This window comes from Octodon degus, unplaced genomic scaffold, assembly GCF_000260255.1.
Source record: "Octodon degus isolate 3935 unplaced genomic scaffold, OctDeg1.0 scaffold00003, whole genome shotgun sequence".
In the NCBI taxonomy this organism is placed as follows: Eukaryota; Metazoa; Chordata; class Mammalia; order Rodentia; family Octodontidae; genus Octodon; species Octodon degus.
This window is the reverse complement of record NW_004524579.1, coordinates 21,603,675-21,624,665: the sequence shown is the minus strand read 5'-3', so window position 1 is coordinate 21,624,665 and position 20,991 is coordinate 21,603,675.

The window sequence follows — 20,991 nt, the reverse complement described above, 5'->3', positions numbered from 1 at the left end:
GCCCAGCAGCCTCGCCCGCGCGGGCCGCCCCGTTGGAGCCCGGAGGCGCGGGCCGGAGGAGCGGGAGCGCCCTCCCCCACCCACCCGCGCCCGGGGCAATTCGGTCGGTTGGCGGGAGCCGCCGGCCGGGGAGAAGCGCACAGTTGTGGAGGCCGCTCGGGGACCCTCGTCGCCGCCCGCGCCCCGCCCGCCCCGGCGCCCTCGCGGCCCAGCGGCTCCTGCGAGTCGAAGGCGGCCGCGGAGACTGAGCGACCGCGGGGACCGCCACGGGCTGGGCGCGGGTTCTCGGGCTCAACACTGCCACTGTCTGACACAACAGGAGCAGTGTTGGGGGAGCTGCGCGAGGAGACGCGAGACGTGATAGGCTCTGCAAACTGGGGGCAATTTTTTTTTTTTTTTAATTTTACCCTGATAATTACATTTCACTTTCAGGGGGCAAGTTGTCGTTGTTGTTGGTGAACGATTTATCTGCATTCAGATGCTCATGTGCATTTGGCTGTTGTTCATGACAACTGGACCCTTCAGGGAATGGACAGAGGAACGCACAACGACGATGTACAGCTCCAGACACAGGGTGCCAGGAACCAACCCGACAGAGTATCTTCAGTGTTAACAAAACGGGATTTTTTTAATCTCTCGGAGTGTCTGTATTTGAGTTGCAGAAAGGGACTTCTCAGAGCAACTGAAGAATGTAGAGGAAGCGACACATCTACCTTACAAGACAACCCAGGACAGATATGGGTTCAAAACAGTTTGCAAATGGTCTGCTTAAAGAGCTTGAGATAGGGTTTAGATTTCGAGAGAACTGTCACACTTCACCGGACACCTTGAGGACATTTGGACCGAGGGGGGTAGCTTCTCTTCACTGCACATGCAGGTTGGCTACAGGTCAGGATTCTGTCACAGAACCCCTTTGCTCTTGCACCTTTCACAGGGGTGTGGCCATGAAGTGGAACAAAGAGATTGGGTAGGTGGTTGCCCCAGACTCTCACCTGGTCAGAGTTCACTTTAAGTCTAAATAGCTACATGGTGCACCTCCTTCTTCCCCTTGGGCTCTCACTGTCCTCTTTTCCCAGAGGACTCTTCTGATTGGTCACCAGCTTTTCCTGTGTTACTCCTCACTGAGAGATTTCCTTTGTAGTAACATTTCAGTAGGTCATCTTCTGGGCTTTAAGTCAGAGTGTTGCTTTTAGTGAGAAAAAAATGCTTAATTAGAAAAAAAATCAGCAGAGCACATGAACTGATGATGGAGGTAGAGATCAAGATACAAAATAAAATACGGTGTAAACCAAACATTATCTGTAACCAGACAACCTTTGCCTGTTTGCTTGTGCTCCCAGATTTCTGGAACCTAAACTAAACCCCAAAGAGGCCCATAACCTATGGGCCACTTCCTACCGCTTCCTACATCTTTGGTCAAGAAAGTAAGTTGCAGAAATTACAAGATTTCACCCACAAGCATATGGCTGACCGCTGTTCATCTGAACCAGAAAGTTTGTTGCCCAAGTTGTTTCTCTAGGCACATATGAGCCTGCCTTCCTGTATTGTAAATATATAAAGAACACACACACTATTTTAAAAATTACTTCAATAGATAAACAAGTGGAAAGAATGATAGTGCAATGAGAGTTCTCCCAGGAGATCACCTAGTGGCATTCCATGAACTTAAAGGTGAAGGAAGGATGTCTACCTCCATCATGTCCTGGGTCACTAAAGTGACAATCATGAGTACATTTCATGTCCCTCTACTACTCATCCAGGGTTGCTTTCTTCTACATAGCCCATGTTTTGGTATGCAGCTTAAGAAACGAGGAAGGAAAAGAATACTTCTATGATACAATAGGACCTGTCCTCAAATTCTAGCTTGAAATCAACACTTTTTTTTTTTAAATTCATTTCCTCATAGGCCACTGTTTGATTGCCTGAGAGCTAAGCCTTGAAACATCATCTAAAGCTCTTGAAGAAGAACACCTAGAATTAGTGCTAGGCACTCCAAGGTACCCACTTCCTGGGCCCTGGGACTACTGAGAAAACAAAAGGGGATGATCTGAGTATTTGATGGGGATGTGCATGAAACATGAAACATTTCATCACGCACAACCACCAGGGTCATATCACGCAGTCTCCCAGCAAGTTATTTCATAGCATGGGTGTTGTATCCACTGCTGTGGTAGCAACTGGAGGTACAAACACAATGAAGACACTGTGTCTGGCCTTAATAAAATTGTGGCCTGGTGGAATAGATATCCATGCAAACTTGGAACTAAGACTGATGTGTGGGTCTATCAGAGAAGAGATGCTTGCAATGTGGGTTGAGCACTGGTGCAGAAATGACGGGGAGGGAATGTAGTAGGAGTTATGATGTTTCTTTTAGCGTTGTGGCTCACTGTTCTGTGTATTTAGTGTGTATATTTCCTTCTCCTTTTGCATACATTATCTTTTTTCTGTAACCTAGTTTTCCAAACAAATATAAAATTTATGAGGAGTGAGCTGTGCTTTGCATGAACATTGTCAATAAATGAGGATGAGAACAACTATTCTTTTGATACCACGCAGCAGCTGACTGTTGCCCATTGGACTGTTTCTGTGAGCTCTGGGCATCCATACGCCCATGCTGTAAGATGGTTATGATGAGATTTCTTCTTCCACAGGTCCTAAACCAGAGATTATGCAAATTATCCACACAGGATGCTCACATCCTACAGCATGTGGGGCCTTTAGGCCTATACACAAATTCAAGGTTTGAATCACAGAACAAGAGCAAATCATGTCAGTTTCTATCTCTGAATATAGGCAGAAAGAAAACAAGGCAGAATCTACCATATATATATATATATATATATATATATTGAACTAAGGTAGTGTAATCAAATGCTCAGAACGAATCACCTTCCCTTCTTGGTTTTAAATATAATATTGATATAATATTGATTCTCACCTTTTGGGAATATGAGGTACTGTTCTCTAATGCAGTGCTTCTCAGCACTTATTGTAAATCAGAACTAACTGGGGAAATTACTGATGCTTGGGATCTATCCTGATTTAATCACTCTTGAGTAGACTTAGCATTAGCACTTTTGATAAATGCTCCAGATGCTTCTGATACGCAGTCAGCAGTGAGAGTTACTGATTGAACTCAAAGTGCAAAGCTCCACCATGGGATCAAGATCCCAGCAAATTTTCTACCCTCTCAGGTTCGGTGGCATTAATAGAAAGGGTGCCTAATGAAAAGAAAGGATAGGCACAACCAGATCAGTAAGAAATCTTAGTTTTAAACTTATGTGGCAGGTTGTCACATCTCTCTGGTCCTCAGATTTTTATTTCAGAAAGAGATGGAGGGAGGGGGAAGAGAGGAGAGGAGAGGAGAGGAGAGGAGAGGAGAGGAGAGAATGAATTTTAAAGTCTTCTGAGGATGAAAACAGCTATAGAAATCTCTTCATCTTTGATTCAAGAATACAGGAGAGTCTCAGCAGGAGAAAGCATACTGGAAAAAAGTCAGAGGAGACTATGAAAGCTGCTCTCAAATGTAAATGCATCAGGGAAAATAGGGATTAGTTTACCCACCCTTTCCCTGGAAGACATCATAAGTTCCAATCAACTGAAGTTATTAGAAGGCAGAACTCTGCTCAATAAATTGAAAAACACTGAAATCAGACCTACTCATCCTAGGTGCAGCAGGAAAGATTGCATGACTTCATTTTTCCACTTTCTCCCAGTGCACAGGCTATGAAGTACTTGGGGTCAAGACTTTGCTGTGCTCTGCTCTGTCTTCACTGGATAAAATTGCGCCTGGAGTCCAGGTGACCTGGAGCACTGATTTAATGTCAAAAACCATTTAATTATGAATATGACATGGAACCAGTTCATCAGAAGGGACATTGGCACATGGTTCTGCCTAGCCACCTGATATCCAGTTTGTTGTTAGATCCTGAGGAGGTTCAGGAGGACAGCGACAGGATCATGGGCAAAGATGAATGAATTTGGAGCAGAAGTTATATAAAAATTTCAGTGTTTACCACCATTTTGCCTAAACACACATACCAGAGAAACATCAGTACTTAAACATAAATGAATGAATTAATCAAACAAGCAAGTAAACAAGGAAGCAAGAATACCGACTTGGGTTTTGGTTCTGTTCTGACATTAACTGGGAGAGGAAGCTGAGAACACAGATTTGGTTGTCTCTACCTCAGTTTCCTCCTCCAGAACTGCAAAAAATATAATCTTGCCCTAACAGATAAATCATCAAGATGTGCCCAGGAAATATCAAATGGAACATTACCTTAGTAAGTCATCTTATTCTGTTAAAATACTGCTTTTGATTATTGAACTATGATATGGACATTTAAATAACTCCCTGCAAGGTAGCCAAATTTACCAGGTCTGAAGGGCATGGTATGGTTTTCTTTCTCTAGGATGTTGAAAGGTCATTTCCACTCCTGATCGCTTCCACTCTTCAGCTTCCCTTAGAAGCACCTCCTTACTCTAGCCCCTTTCTCTGGTGCTGCCTCAAGAAGTTAATGTAATTGTTCTACAAAGGGAAGTTTAAGCCAGTGACTGAGCTGTAACATTGGAAGCTGTGCTTCCCTCACTACAGGAAATTCACTTTAGAAAGCTTTCCTGGTCACAGCTCCTTGCGAGCATCCGCCAAGACAGTGGTTCTATTTGAAATGCATCAAGGTCATGGGGAGCATTCTTCTAGATGTTCATTTTCTAGCTCCTTGGCAGATTTATTGTTGCTGTGACTTCAGAGTGCTCAGCTTCTACAGCAAGATCTGACACATTCTCAGTCCATAACAGCCTTTGTAGTGCACCTAGGAGAGGTTTAGATCACTGTATGTTATAGGAGCCCAAGATCTCAGAGGAAAACTATGGGGTGATGGAGACTCTTGCTCACCCCTAAAATCCCCACACATGGGCCAATGTAGATGAAAGGATGAGCAGACAGGTGCTATATGGATGACTTATTCAAATTGAGGGGAGTTTCTTAAAAGGATAAAGGCAACCTCATGGAAGACAAATAGAGGCCAAAATCATGAGGCCTCACAAGAAGCAGAAAGTTGATGAGCAGCAGTTCTCTTTCTCAAGGTTGGCACAGGACTCTCAACTGTTTTTCTGTTGTCCTACTCTATACTTTCAGAAAATAAATTTACCCTGCAAGATTCCTTTATGCCTTTGGTTTATGCTGACTTTGGGCTCTAATTCTCCACAACAAACCTCAGCTTTACTGGAAGTCATGTTTGTGATCCTGTTTTCTTACATAAAGATGTCAAACTGCCTCGCAGTCTCCAAAGGCCAAGGACTGGTAGTGCGTATCTGACCCACCAGCCATAAGCTCTTCTCCAGTAGAAATGTAGGCCATTGATCTCCAAGGGTGTTTAGAATACCGATTAAAAACATATCTCTCAACAAATGTAAATGTTTGTAACACCAGAGTTGTTCTGAAACATGAAAAATACTTGGTCTTAAAGTTATACAGGCTTATGTTTGACTTAGAATATTAGTCAAGTTGCATATCTGAGTTTCAGGTTTTTCATCTGAATAAACAGTTCTGATAGTATCACCAACTCTTTAGCAGTTTAGTGAGGGTTAAATGTATTTAAGTAAGATAAGGTACACAGAGCATCTACTTATTCAGCATTATTCTGGGTGCTACAAGAGTAGAATATATACACAACATACTTTTCATGTCAATAAAAATTCATTGAGTGCATGCTATATTTGGGCTTAACTTGGTTCAAGGGCTATAAAAGCTACTGAGAAGTGTTATTTCCTTGAGAACTACAGTGTTAGAACCAAACTGTCATTTCACCATCTTCATTACTTAATGGTTGAACCAGAAGACAGGTTCTGGCTCATACATCACTTCTTGCCCCAGGCCTGTGGTAGCTGTGAACAGCAGGAAAACTTTCTGTAAGTAGCTGTTCCTTGCCCACATGCAGCTTGTGGTTTGGGTTTGTTTTGGTGACCAAGACTACATGTGAACCAGTACAAAAGAATACAAGTGGCTCAGTGTGGCACTGTGCCAGTTATGCACAAATATGGATGTCTGGGAAAGTCCCCTCTGGAAATAAATTAGATGAGATGATCTTTAAGGTGCTGTGTATATATCTGGTGTAGTGAAATTCAGAGTTGAAGGCAATAAAGAAAGAGTATGCTAAAGTTAAGATACAAACTTGTCTGGACAATTTGAATTACCTTTAAAAAATAGGGCACTGATAGGAGGTCGGATAGACCAGTCTATTTAAGTAAGTCAGTTTTCACTATGGAATATTTTACAAGTGCATAGAATTTTAGTCTTTTTTTCCCTTTTCTATCTTTCTCTTTCTTTCTTTCTTTCTTTCTTTCTTTCTTTCTTTCTTTCTTTCTTTCTTTCTTTCTTTCTCTCTTTTTTTTTTTTTTTTGCTAGCTGGAGTTGACACTTGCCTTGATTAATGTCATATGAGCATCAGGAAAGTTGGGCAAGGGAAGGGTAGCTTCTCAAGTGGGAGGAGGAGAGTCAGTCACAGTCAAACATTAACTTGAACTGTGCTTCCTGGACAATGGATTTATTCCAAACTCTGAGGTCTGAATCTACAGTCACCCTTTGTGCCTTGGTAGTTAAACTACTCATGCCAATGTACCTACCAAATATAGCACTATGACACACTAAATCCTGACACCAGACAGAGCTTTTTAAACAGTTTCCTTTCATTCAGACTCATTTCCAAATGATTCAGCACAAGTTCCATGGATCTAAACCAGTGGCAAGGCTGAGACAAATTGCTCAATGTTGCAGAGCTAGTAGTTACCAGAACTGGGATTTAAAGCTCAGCAATCTGAATCCAGAGCCAACCCTCTTATCTATTGCTCTTTTTTACAGCAATTCTACAGCAAGGCTGTCTAGCCAGGAAGCAGCAGAGAAACACCTGGATGCTCCTTACATCACCTCTTCAGAATGTATTCAATGAGCTTGTTGATTTCAGCTTCCCAACTAAATGAACCACAGTAACACTGAAACTTCAAATTATAGATCTGGCAGGTTCATTAGAGATCATTTGAGCTAAACAATTCATCATAGAAATGATAGAAAACTGAGAATCAGGAAGATAAACGTTCAAGAAACAAATATGATAAACATGCAGGTAACAAGGCCAGGCTTCAGAACCAGCTCACAGGACTAAGTCCAGTTTTCAGACTTGATTATACCCTGGACAGACCAAGTCACACAAGGGAAAGAGGACATGAAGCTCAGCAAATGTGTTCCTTAGTGTTAGCAGGGATATGTGGGCAAGATTTCTTTAAGAAAGTAATTTGATGGGACTGGGGATGTAGCTGAGTGGCTCAGTGTCTGCCTGGAAAGCCTGAGTTTGTGAGTTTGATTCCTGCTATAAATGAGTAAATAAATAATTTGGCATAGAGGTTTGTGATTGCCAGCACTCATTTTAAATCTGAATTATGGCCTGAAAGAAATTAAACAGAGTTGAGTGGTACACATTTGGACCAATATTCTCTTTATAATTACTTAGCTTTTTATTTTACAATGATTGATAACAATAAAATGTTTTAGAGAAGAAAGCAAAAGAAGAATATGGGAATTTTAGCTCATAGCATGATGGGGCACGGGGTTTAGTTTTAGGACTGCTACAAAATAAAAAGAAATCAAACCTCTGCTTTTAGTGAGCCATTCTTCTTTGGAAGTTGTTATTATCTGTGGGTAATGCTCTGAGCACTAAACCTACCAGTGTGTGCTTGCAGATTGTCTGGAACCAACATCCCCAAGCTTGAGAGAGCAAAGTTGAAATGAAATATACAACTCAGAGAAAATTTCAATTCATTTAACCTTAGTGCACAAGATAAGGTGTTGACTTACTCGCATATTATTCACTTCAAATAAATATGCTTCTTATTAAAAGTGGTGAATAAGCCTTTTTAAAAAAGTGTGAAACACAAGGCTGATAAAGTAGTATTTCTTATCTCAGGATTCAGATGTCTATTAATTGTTCCAGAACAGGTGTGAAAAGGGTCAAATTTCATTGCTATATTTATTAAGAAGGTGGGGCAGACTTTGGGGAAACAGCTCCCTGAAAGCTGCGGGTCAATCAGATGGGAAGGGTAAGCCTAGAATGATAACTACGTTTAGTTACAGCTGAGATAAAGGTTCAAAAATAAAGCCAGTAAGTATGCTGAATATTTTAGTAGAATATTAGTGCTAGGAATCTGTAAGATCTTCTCTTCACACTAGGAAGAAGAGGAGATTGTAAGGGGCGAGAACTTGCAACAGCCAAGGGGACTCTAGGAAAGGTAGCTCTCTGGAAATGATGTATATAATAAGAAATAAAACAAAAGTGAAGATCTGTGAATGCAGTGCAGAGTGGTGAGACCCAAGAAGGTACCTCTCACTCTGAAACTCAAATGGAGGGAGGGTAAAGCCTACTGATAAAAATGGAGCCCATATAGGACAGTGACTTGTGTCTGGTGATCAGTGCCAGGAGAGCCTACATGGTGGAGATGAAGTGTGTGACTCCCATGCATGCAGGTTGACTGTGCACTGACCAGTGTTTAAATGTTACCCCTTCTGCTGAGAGAGAGAATGAAGAGACTACTGAAGTTCTTGCCTCAATCAGATTGGTTCGATGCCCAGAATAGGGTTGAAATTTATGTGGCAATCAGCGTGAAGAGCTATGGAAGAGCCAGAAAAACTAGGCAGCAAGTGGAGAGATGTTGATGAATAGGTCCTCCTATATGGAAAGGATTATCTCACGTACATTAGTAAATAGCTTCTACTCAAGAAGGAGCCTTTGATTAATTGGGCAAATCTGTTATCTTGAGAAACATTGGAATTATTATAGTATTTCTAAAAACAAAATTGTTCTATTCTACCAGGGGAATTTTCAGTGAATAAGAAAGAAATGAGACTTTGCATCAGTGATTTTAAAGTATTTACTGGATGCTAACCACTGCTAAAGATTTTTCTTGCCACAAATTTCTCCTTTCCACAACTGGCTCCTAAGAGTGGATCTCTCCAACAGCCGTTGGCATAAACACTTGTCTGTCTTTAGTACCAATATCTTTACATAGTGATGATATCTCACAGCCTATCTGGCTTGCCTTTTCCACTCTGAAGTAACATGGGGCCCTACCTTGCCATACACTCTCAGAGTCAAGTAGGAAAGGGAAGCGCAGAGAAGTGAAGCAAGTCATGAGCCCAGGCCAGGTGAGGTTATGATGTAATTACTTTATCACCTGCTGCGCGGGGTGCTGTCTGATTCACTGGGACCTCTAACCAGACCCTTTCCAACATGAATTTCCCTCTATTGTGTTGTTCATATTCTTTAAACTCTTTACCGTATACTGAGGGGCTCTGTGGATGAGATTTTGAGATTAGGAATTAGGATGACTTCTAGTATCCTTTTAGGGACAGATTTCCATGTATAGCTATCATGCACCAAGGATAGTACAAGAAATATGGTGAATGCCAAATTTAAAAATTCGTTGCAGCAAGAGAATCCTTGCCATTTATTCTCAAAATACCCTTCCCCTCACTTTGAACACAATTATCCTATCATTCTTGCCAATTTATGAAGCAGTGCTGGTATGGTAGCACTTTTTTTTGACTTTCTAAGATGTGATGAAGAATATAGAGAATTAGGTCTGGGAAAATAGCTCAGAGGCCTACACACCTGCCTGGCAAACACAAGGACCCGGGTTCAATCCCCTGTACTGCATGCTCTGTTGGCCCGAAAACACTGGGTGCAACGTGCCCTCCCCCAAACTGGGTGTGGTGGACACACCTGTAATGCCAGTGCTGGGGAGGCTGAGGCAGGAAGATTGCGGTGACTTTCAGTTCAACTTTGGCTATAAAGTGAACTCAAGGTCAGCCTGAAGTACATAGTGAAACAGTTAAAGCACAACTCAAAACAAAGACAAGTAAAGACTACAGTGAACACTGCTGCTAAGAGCCAGTGGATGGAAAGACACAATTGTGTAAACATTACTCTGCATCCTCATCCATTTTATTTATAGGACCTGGCACCTTGTAACTTCTGACTCCTCCCCAAAGTCAAAATGATTGAAGAGTTTATGTCCTTTAATGGATTCAGGACATCGAGTCAAGGCATGGTCACAGGATTCTGGTCAGTTGGTATTGCTAAAAGTGGCCTGTGGAATTCTCCTAGGCAGCACCTAGTTGCTAAACTATTAACCAAGATGCTGAAAAGATCCATTCAAAGAAATGAAGTAAAAGGAGTCAAACACCTTGGAGCACTGTGTCAGCCCAGCATCATCCCAGGTTACACATGAACAGCTCTTATTGTCGGAATATTTTCATTTGCTTTTACCCACTGCCCAGACTACCACTCGCTAATCAGAACATCCTATTAATATTCTTTCACTAGGATATCCTGTTAATATTTTTGCACCAAAATAAACTTATAGGATAGATATAATGACCTCCATATATTAATGATTACTGCGACAGAGTAGGTAAGACTTCACTGTACTTGAATTCTAAAATCAATACTCATTACATGCTTTGGGTTGGTTCTTTATGAGGAATTCCTATTATTATGAGGCTCCTCCTAACTCAAGTTATCTGTCTCATTAGGTGAAATGACTATTCGTAGTTTAATTTCAGTGTGTTAAGATATTGTCACTAGGGGTTTCTTGTTAAAATATTAGTTTTACCTGAAATGAAAGCTTACATACATAAGGTTCATGTCTCAAAGGGTCCAGAAATGGCAAACTGGGAATATTAATATAAATTTTAGTTCTGAAGCAAAATTTTAATTCTCAAATAACCAATCAATAGCAATCTGGAGACTTATGTCTTAATGGCAGATATTCTATAGTATAAATGATGAAGTAAAGCTTTAGGGTTCTAAGTGAAGTGAGGTAAAATGTTGATTTCAGGCAGCAGGAGACCCATGTCTGAGAACTCCAAGCACTGTAGGAGTTCCAATGCTCCATGTTTCCATGTTCCACATCTTTGCCATCCTCTCTCTTCTCTTCATATTTTCCTGATTTCTGTGTTTCCCCTGATTTCAGAAGACTCCTTTGTCCAAAGAGACACAGAGAAGTTTCTGAGTCTCAGTTCAGCATTCTCTTCCGGTTGGTGTTGTTAACCGTCTTCTTCAGGGAATTCCTTGGGAAAACCAACTGTGAGAGAGGAAAAGGAGGGAGTGAATCACAGATAAACATGAATTCAAAATATCTGCCCCAAACACTGAGGAAATTCAACTGTATGAATCTCTAGGAAGAGGACAAATAATGGGAAATGATCCAGCCATAATCCTGCAAAGGGCAAAAAGGCGGTGAGGTTACCTGTGCGACTTGAGTTTGTCATTTAGGGCCTTGGGTGAAGGCCAAGTTGTCCCTGAAAGTGATGGAGAATGTGGGCTTTGGCTGAAATCCTTTGACAGTTTGTGTTGTGAGATCACAAGGATTTTAAGGTATAAAGTAGGAAGAGGAGAGAAATTCTAAAAGTGAATTGAAGAATTGAGGAAAAGGCGAATTACTTTTCTACCTATCTGGTGTCTTTAGCCTTTAGTAAATGCCACATAAACCCCATTTCTGAAGTGCAAATTGGATCCAGAAGTCATGGAAGCAGCGGGAACTTTGTCCCTTTGTCACTCAGCCACCAACCAGGGCTATGCAAAGACACTGGTGATTCTGCCAGTAGTTTTTGAGGCTGTAACATCCAAAATCAAAATCTTTAAGCCTAGAATTGTGGGGAAGGCAGATACCTTTTGGGGCACATCTAAGCTTGATCTTAGCCAGAGATGAGTGGCTTGGCATAGATGGTGTCTTGGGGGGTGGGTTCATGTGTCCTGTAATTCTTTGCACAACAAGCCTGTGCTTTTGTTATTTTATCTCAATCCCTGCAGCAGATCTGACCCACTTTAGGTGTTAGCATTTTCTCTTTGCTAGAAGCAATTCAGAGAAGGCCAGGGTCATTGCGGGCCCTCCATAGGTCACCTAAGGCCTACCCTGGTTCATGAATGACATTAGAACCAGGAGTTATCCAGAACTCCTAGTTTGTACTTTGGATTGGAGCTCTGGGTCTTTTACCTCTGGCTGTCACTGCTGGCTGACAGAGCTGACTTTGTGTTACTTGCACACAGTGGTTGCCTATTTAGCGTGACACACAGATGCCCCCAAGGAGCTCTGTGTTGGCTTCCACAGTGGCTGCATACTCCCATTTGAGTCAAGCTTCAGAGCTCCAAGAGATGTCTCACAGCTACAGTGTACAGATCACCTGGGACAGAATGAAGGGTGGGGCCATTTGCACGTCGGCACCCATTCATGAGCTCACTGGCACAGCATGGCTATCAGATTAGCTGGCTACATTCTTAGAAACCTGGAAACCAAGCCTGGAGGGGGAAGCACGGAGTGTAGGCCAGCATGGCTAGATGAAAGGGAGCCAGAGGGAAGACTTCTAGGTTTGGGAGCTCAGCCCTGGTTGAGTCTCCTGCTGAACACATGGATGAGCCCATGCTGGCACAAGACGACTGGCTTCTGGAGGGAAGAAGGAGAAAGCTATCAAGGTGTTTAATTATAGGGGTGGGGACAGCGTGGATAAATATTCCTTTCTTCTTTTTACCTTCTAAATTCCTCAAAAATATAAAGTGTGCAAAGGTCATGAGAAAAATGATAACTCAGAACTTTTAAAGGTTGGGGTTTTGTGAGTTCAGCTGTCTGAACTTCTGTGGTAGAAAAGAGCAGCTGAGTGACTGCTGTGGGGTGGTGACTTTGTGTCAGCTTTGGCACTTTATTCATGGCTTCCTTACATTTTGTGATCGCCTTCGTGTCCTGCCATACCCACCAGCCATTCTTTCTTCTAATCCTCTGGATCACACCACCTAATTGGGGGTTCTCCACTCCGCCTTCTGTAGCAGGACCCACAGTCCAATCTTTGCTGTTTAATCAAAAGACTACTCATAGAACAGTTCTCTTGGCATGGAAATGTGTGTGGATGGTAGCTGTAGATCGATGGCCAACTTTGGCCGACGATTCAAAGCAGTTAGAAAACCCAGCCAGGAGCCTACAATCCACCGAGTTTCTTGATAGCCTCTTGCTTTCCATAAACACAGATTTGAACTACCTTTCTGAATCACCCCAATCAAGTAATTCTTGTAATAAATAAATTTGATCAGAATGACTAGTATAGTTCTGTTATTCACCTTTTTGCTGAGACAAAACACCCAACACCCCCAAGTTATGACAGGAAAGGTTTATTTAGATCAGAGTTTATGGAGGTTTCAGTCCACAGTCCGTTGACGCTAATGCAGAGTTGGTAACTGGCATCACAGAGGAGAAACTAGGAGGAGAGAGCAAAGCAAATAAGTGGCAACCGTAACACTTTTTATCCTTTGCAACTTATTCAGACTGTTCAGGTGGGGAGCACTCACAGCCTTGCATCTAGAGCCCTTGATCCTACCATTGCACCATGAATCAATCCCAGTGGCATACACTCTAGATCGAATCACCTCTGTAAAAGCCCCACCAGTGACTGCATGCGACACTGGGGCTCATCTAAACACAAACCATAACAGAAGCTGTCTATATAGATCTAAAACTCCCTTTTCTCTATAGCAATGATCTGAAGCTATATTTGACTGGCAATAGTAAGGTTAACCATGCGATTGTAACCAGCCTCTACCTGAATTTGGGTAGTATATGCCAAAATGATCAGTTAGTCCAAGAGATACAAGATGTAATCTAGCTCTATGTTATGGTTTCAACCTAGTGTGTCCCCTCAGCCTCACAAGCACGGGAAGTGACTGCAAGGCAAAGGCACTGAATTCATAGTGGATTCTTCCACTGATGTGTTCAGTGGGAGATGGGGCCTTGGAGGTGATCATTCAGGTGTGACCACAAGCATGCATCTCCCTTTCTATAGTACTGAGAACCTCTTACTCTGCTGAGCCCCTCTGCCACTGGGTTTCTGCATTGGAGCCAAATGACTAGGGACAGAAAGTGAGAGTCAAAATAAACCTCCCCCTTCAAGATATGGATGTCGAGCATTGTATCCCAGCAACAGGAAAGTGATTAATACAAGTTGGAACTTGAACACAAAATGTGTTAACCTATCTGGTCCATAACTATTGAGAAAGTGAGTGTAAAAAGTTGGGCCTACTTATTAACTCAACTCAGTGTGCTAATCAAATTACACTGTGGATGTTGTAGTCCTCTCAAATCCTAAGTACACTACGTGTTGACAGTTTTGTTTTCTTTTTTTTAATCAACAGACTGGCCATTGCAAAGTCTAATCAGCTTGATCAGGGTATAACCAAACTTCAGAAGAAAAGGATTAAGTATGTGACTGCTGTCTCAGGTGTCCAATTTGCCACTGTTCTCTATTGTTACTCCTGTTTATTCCTGGAAACACTGCAAGTGATTTTCGTCTGATTTTGGAAAGCAACGGAGCAAAGAGACTATCTGTAAACATAAAGAATGCAATGGGAAATATCATGTATGTGCATATAAAGAGAAATAAAACCAGGTCTCCAAAAAATAAAAAAAGAACTTTACAGGTTGTCTCAAAAGAATTATAAAATTAGTGGATAAAGGGTATGTTGTTATTTTTTATATCTGCATTTTGCCAGTGGAAAGCCCCATCATATTTTTAACTATACTCATAGGCTTGGTTCTTCTGCATGTCATGTAGACTGAAAACAGGCCCCAGAACCTAGGGCTGCTGGGCCCTGGGGCTCTGGAGAGTCTGAAGCTGTGAAGAACTCCTCACGTTGGGCAGAGCTGAGCAGGTGTGCAGAGTCAGGCCTGACTGCTTCCTTCAGTCAAGCTACAGTCGCACTCTCTCAATATGCTTTTCTTGGAAAACATTCTCTCATCTCCATCTTAACTTATAATCTGTTTTTAAAAAGGAAGCCAAACCAATGAGAGATGCTAATTACTATAAAACCTCAGAATTCAAACCTTCAGATTATTCTTTATTGCTCTGATGTGGTCATTCAAATGCTTTCGAATAATTAATGTCTGGACGTTTGGTCTTCATCTGAAGAAAATTTTCTTCTGCTTTGTGAAGTTGGTGAATTTGTTTATCCAATTTGCTAAGGATAGGATTATGTACACTCTAAAATTCATATATTGAAGCCCTAACTCTCATTGTGCCTGTATTTGGACATATGATTTTAAAGAGGCAGTAGTAGTTGAATGAGTTCATAAAGATGCACCCTAATCTTCAGGGTTTATAACCTTATAAGAATTTGGATAAAAGTGGAGGGAGAGGGAGGAAAGAGACAGAAAGAGGGAGAGAAAGAAAGAGGGAGAGAGAGAGAGAGAGACACAGAGACAGAGAGAGACGAAGAGAGTCAGAGAGAGAGACAGACAGAGAAACAGAGACAGAGACAGAGAGAGAGAGAGACAGAGACAGAGACAGAAAAAGAGAGAGGCAGAAACAGAGAAGAGAGGGTCTTTGTACCACATGAAGCTTTGAGGAAAGGGTGAAAGCTTATAAAGGGTGTGAAAAGAAGTTGCTCTTTCTGACTTAAACCAAGCCATCTGTGGCATTTTGTTACGGCACCCTGTACTAGCAGTTACATGGTCAAATTCCTTGGATTTACTATTCTCAATCAATTAGGGATTCATTTGGTTATTCAATTGTAAAAGCATTTGTTTCCCAAACAAGATAATGGCTTACGCCACTCAGAAAAGAGGTTGGATAACAGTTGAGTCTGTAGCCAGGCATCCACAGGGCTCCCATAATTTGATGTTTTCCTAGGAGTGAGTGCCCACCTAAGCCTAATCCTTCAGGTTACTAAGTCATATTCTCCTGGGCTTTGCACGACAAGGGAATCTTAGACATCATCAAAACCAGAAATTGTCCAATGCGTCAAAAATAATCTACATAACCAACACTCAGATCTTTGAAATCATAGAGAAAATTGAAATATTACAAAGTTATTAAAAAAGATTTCTGCATAATAAAGACAAAACCCTGTCAGAGTCAAAAGGTAAATGGATCACTGAAAAGTAAAAATCTGACTAAATGGGCAAATCAAATATTTCACGGTTCATATTCTTTTACAAGTAAATATCTCTTAAATATATGAAAAGATTCTCTGTAGCTTTCATAATTGACATGTAAATCTTACTGAGATGTGATTTTTCCTCAGCAGATTGGGAGAAACCTAAGAGTCTGATAATGTATTCTGTGGCAAGACTGTAGGGCAACAGGCACCCTCATTTGGAAAAGGCAAATTTGGAAGACAGTTGGAAAACATCCCAAACTAGAAGCACCTACCCTTTTGGACTTGGAGTTTCCTTTGTGAGAATCCTCTCTGCATAGTTTGTCCAAAATAATTCATGTGACATTGTTTTTAAGAGAAAACAAACTCAACACAAAGTACCATCAAGGGAGAATGCTGAAATAAATTGCTACTGTCCCAGTGGGGACCGACTGACAGAAGTGGCTGAGTGGGAAGTAAAGGGGAGAAAGGGAAAGGCTGGCATTTTCCCATTTCCTCGATCTCTAGATTCCTCTTACTCATTTTCATTCTTACTACACTTCATTTATCTATTTACATTCTCATATAAGAGAAACTACGTGAACGCAAGTTTTTCTTTTTTTATGGCAAAGCAATACTCCATTATATAAAATACAACATTTTCTTTCCCATTCATCTGTTGATCAACATTCAGGCTGCTTCCAGGATTTAACTATTTCTTTTTCTTATCTCTTATTTTCATTTATTAGCCTTTTTAAAAACAAACATTTATTTCAGAGACAGTATAGCAGTAATTGATATGGCATGACAAGCAGTACATATTTAGAAGACCATAATGACAAGCATTCTAAGCATGGCCCTAGTGTTGCACATTGCTAACTTCAGTGCAGTTGCTTAGTTCACAAGTATCAGCATATATAGTTAGTCAGGGTGAGAATCCTACCAATTAACTGCTAGTTTCAAAAGCCTGCTGAAGATTCTCAGGATCACTGCCTTAACCATCTTGTGCATATAAATGCATGGTTTTGCCCCTGTCATGTTTCTTATTAAAACAACACTGAGAGAACATCTCACCCCACAAAGAATGGCTATCATAAAGAAATCAACGAACAATGAATGTTGGAGAGGGTGTGCGGAAAAAGGACCCTTTCTCCACTGCTGGTGGGAATGTAGACTGGTGCAACCGTTATGGAAATCAGTGTGGAGACTCCCGAAAAAACTAGGACTAGAAATCCCATTCAAGATTTAACTATTATGAGTTGTACTGTTATAAATATTGGTAGGCATATGTCACTGTAATATAGTGTTTTAACTCTTTGGGAAGATTCCTATAAGGTGAATAGCTAGGTCCATTAATTTCTATTTTAGTTATTTGAGGGACCTCCTGCTGATTTCCACAGTCATTGTCTCAGTTATACTCCTACAAACAATAAAGAAGAGCTTCTTTTGCCCTACCACCTCTCCAGCATCTGTTTCTTGACTTCCTTAATTTTCCTGTCTTTTATTTAGCTACTCAACACAAACATTTCCTCTTATCATTAAATAATCTATAACTGATTTTTATGATTACACAGTAATTTTCTTCTGAAAAATGGTGATTTTTATTGGTTCTTTTAATTTGAAGGGGTTCTATTTTTTTTTTTACTTATTTTTTTTGTTTTGTTTTTATACCAGCTATCAAACTTGGGACATTGTGCTTGCCAGGCAGGTGCTTATGCCACTGAGCTAACTCCCTAGCCCTTGATTTCTTTATATATTCTAGATATCAGTACTCTGTCAAAGGAATAGTTGGCAAAAAGTTTTTCCACTCTGTAGATTGTCTCTTCACTTTTTTGATTGTTTTATTTACTGTGCAGAATCTTTTTAATTTGATATAATCCCATTTGTTGTTCCTGGTGGAAGAATGAGTTCTATTGAGAAACTCCCTGCTTAATCTATGACTTCAGGAATATTACTTATTTTATCTTCCAATAGGTTAAGTGTTTCTGTTTTAATATTTAGATCTGCGACACATTTTTATTTTAGTTTAATACATTGTGACAGATATTGGTCCACTTCAAACCTTCTGCATGTGGATATCCATTTTTTCCCAGCAGCAGTTGCTAAAGAAGTTATCTTTCCTCCAACACATGTTTTTGGCCCCTTTGTCAAAGATTCAATAGCTGAATGCATCTGGTGTTGTTTCTGAATCTTCTATTCTCTTCCACTGATACCCGTGTTTGTCCTTTGTGCTAATTCCATGCCATTTTTTTAAAAAAAAACCTATGCAGCATAACTTGAAGTCAGATATTGGAATATCTTTCACTTTGCTCTTGTTCACAATTACTTCTGCTGCTCTGGGTATTTTCTGGTTCCATGAGAATTTTAGCACTGTTTTGACTAGTTCTGCGAGGTATGCTGTTGGCATTTTGATTGGGATTGCACTAAATCTATATGTCAGTTTTGGAAGTATGTCCAATTTGACTATATTGGTTCTGCCTATTTGGGACTACGATGTCTCTTTCCATTTCCTGATGTCTGTTTCAATCTGCTTTTCGGTATAGGAAGTTTTCATTGTGGAGATTTTTTTATGTTCTTGGTTAGGGAAATACCTTGATTTTTAGTTTTTCTTATGAATAGTGTTGTTTTCATAATTTATTTCTCAGTGAGTTATTATTGATGTATGGGGATGTTACTGATATTTGTGTGTTGATTTTGTGACCTGCTACCTGGCTAAATTTGTTTATTAGTTCTAGGAGATTTCCGTAGAAGTTTTGGGGGCTTCTATGTAAAAAACTATGCCATTTGGTAATAATGTTTATTTGACTTGTTCCCTATGTGTGTCTCTTTGATTTCATTATCTTGTTTGATATCTCTGACTAATGTTTTGAGGATTATGTTGAATGGAAGTGGAGAGGTAATCCTTGTTCCTGATTTTAGAGAGAACACTCAGTTTTTCTCCATTTAATATAATACTAGTCAGTGTTTTGTCAGATAAATACTTTTATCAGATTCAGGTAAGGTCTTTCTATACTTATTTGATTCAGAGATTTTATTGTGAATGAGTGTTGGATTTTGCAAAAAAAATTTTCTACATCTATAGACATATCATGTAATTTTTGTCCTTGCCTCAATTTGTGTAGTATAACACATTTATTAATTTATGCATGTTGACCACCTTCGCAGCCCTGGGATGAAATCTACTGTTCATGATGTAGTATCCTTTCAGTAATTTGTTGCATTGTAATTGCCAATATCTTATTGAGGTTTTTTGCATCCATGTTGAGTAAAGAGATTGGCTTGCAGTTTTCATTTTTAGTTGGTTCTTTGTCTTGTTTGGGAATCTCAGTAATGCCAGTTTCCAAAAATGAATTTTTAAGCACTCATTTCCTTTTAATTTTATTGAAGAGTTTGAGGAGTATAGGTGTTGTAACATCCTTAAAGGCCTTATGGAATTCTTCAATGATTTTTCATATCCTGGGCTTTTCTTAGTTGATACTTTTTATTTTTGGTTTTGTTCTCTGCCTCAATGAAATTGCTTGTTATTGATTTTATTTTTTTTTAGGATTTTATGTCTGTGGTTTAATTTTGGTAATTTGTATTAGTCTAGACATCTATTTCTCCAGGACTTTCCAATTTGATGGCATAAAACTTTTCTGAATTTTGATGGTATCTGGTGTGATTTCATTTTTAATTGTATTGACGTATTTTCTGTCTTTCCTTGGTAAGTTTGGCTAAGTTTTTCTGCTTTGTTTATTCTTTCACAGAGCAAACTCTTCAATTCATGGATGCTTTGTACTGTTTTTGTCCTCAGTTTCACTAGTTTACTTTCTAATCTTTATGAATTCCCCCCTTAAACTTGGTTTGAGTTTGGATTGATGTTGTTTTTAATATTTTGTGATTCATCATTAGGCTTCTTTATTTGAACTCGCTTCACTTTTCTGCTGTGAGCATTGCGCGCGCGCGCGCGCGCGCGCGCGCGAGAGAGAGAGAGAGAGAGAGAGAGAGAGAGGAGAGACAGAGAGAGAGAGAGAAAGAGAGAGATTGGTGAATGGAATCCAGAATCACTTCAGTAATCTATATTCCTTTGTTTTATTTTCTAATGGGAAGAATTTCTCCATTATGGTTGTTTTCAGTAGCTTCAGCACAATAGTGTTACCTAGCCACTGAAAAGTGCGCATAGAATGGCAACAATGTATTTTGAAAGTATAACATTTAGCCAAGAAACTGAAAAATCCACTTGCAAGGTCTTGCCATAGCTTAAAGTGTTCAAATTACACGCATGACATGTACAGTGGAAAGAACACAGGCCTTAGACACGAACTGTGTTTGTATTCAAATCTCACTTTAAAGCTTTGTAATCTTAGAAGAATTCCTTCACTTCTGAGTATTCCAGTTGCTATTCTTAATGACAGTGACAGGAGCAGCATACACACTCTAGTTGTAGTGAGTGCCCATTGACACTGTTGAGAGTGAGAGTCGGGCATTACTAGACTTCTCACAGTGGTAGCTATTATTCAACAGTTTCCATGTTTATTGTCATTGGAAAAATTATGCAAAGTGAATAAGTATGCACAAAATACAGTCTACAAAAGTCAGAAATATGCCACTGTTTTTAATCTCACTGTTGGAACAGAACATAGAAACTGAAAGAAACAAACAGTGGCTCTTGGGAGTAAAATGGATTGCAGGAATATTTACATGAACTTTTCAGAACTTGAGTCTTAGAATCACTTCAAAGCCCCATAAAGACAACTTGGCCTGCATTTTATGGCAGTGGTAAGAACAGAACTGGACAAGATAATGACATAGTCAGATATGCAGCCCAAAGAAAGTGACAGATTAGGATCAGAGAAGTGATTCAGAGCAGATGCAGGACCTTACCAGTGTAGCCCATGAGGGCTTTGTGCTGGGGACACAGATCCTCCAACTAATTGTGAAGGTTTATTTGTATCAAATTCTCCCCATTAAAATGTATGACTTTTGTAGAGTTAAAAAAGTAGAAATGCATGAATATTTTCACAAAAATTGATTAGAAATAAACATTGATTTTTTAAATGTATTT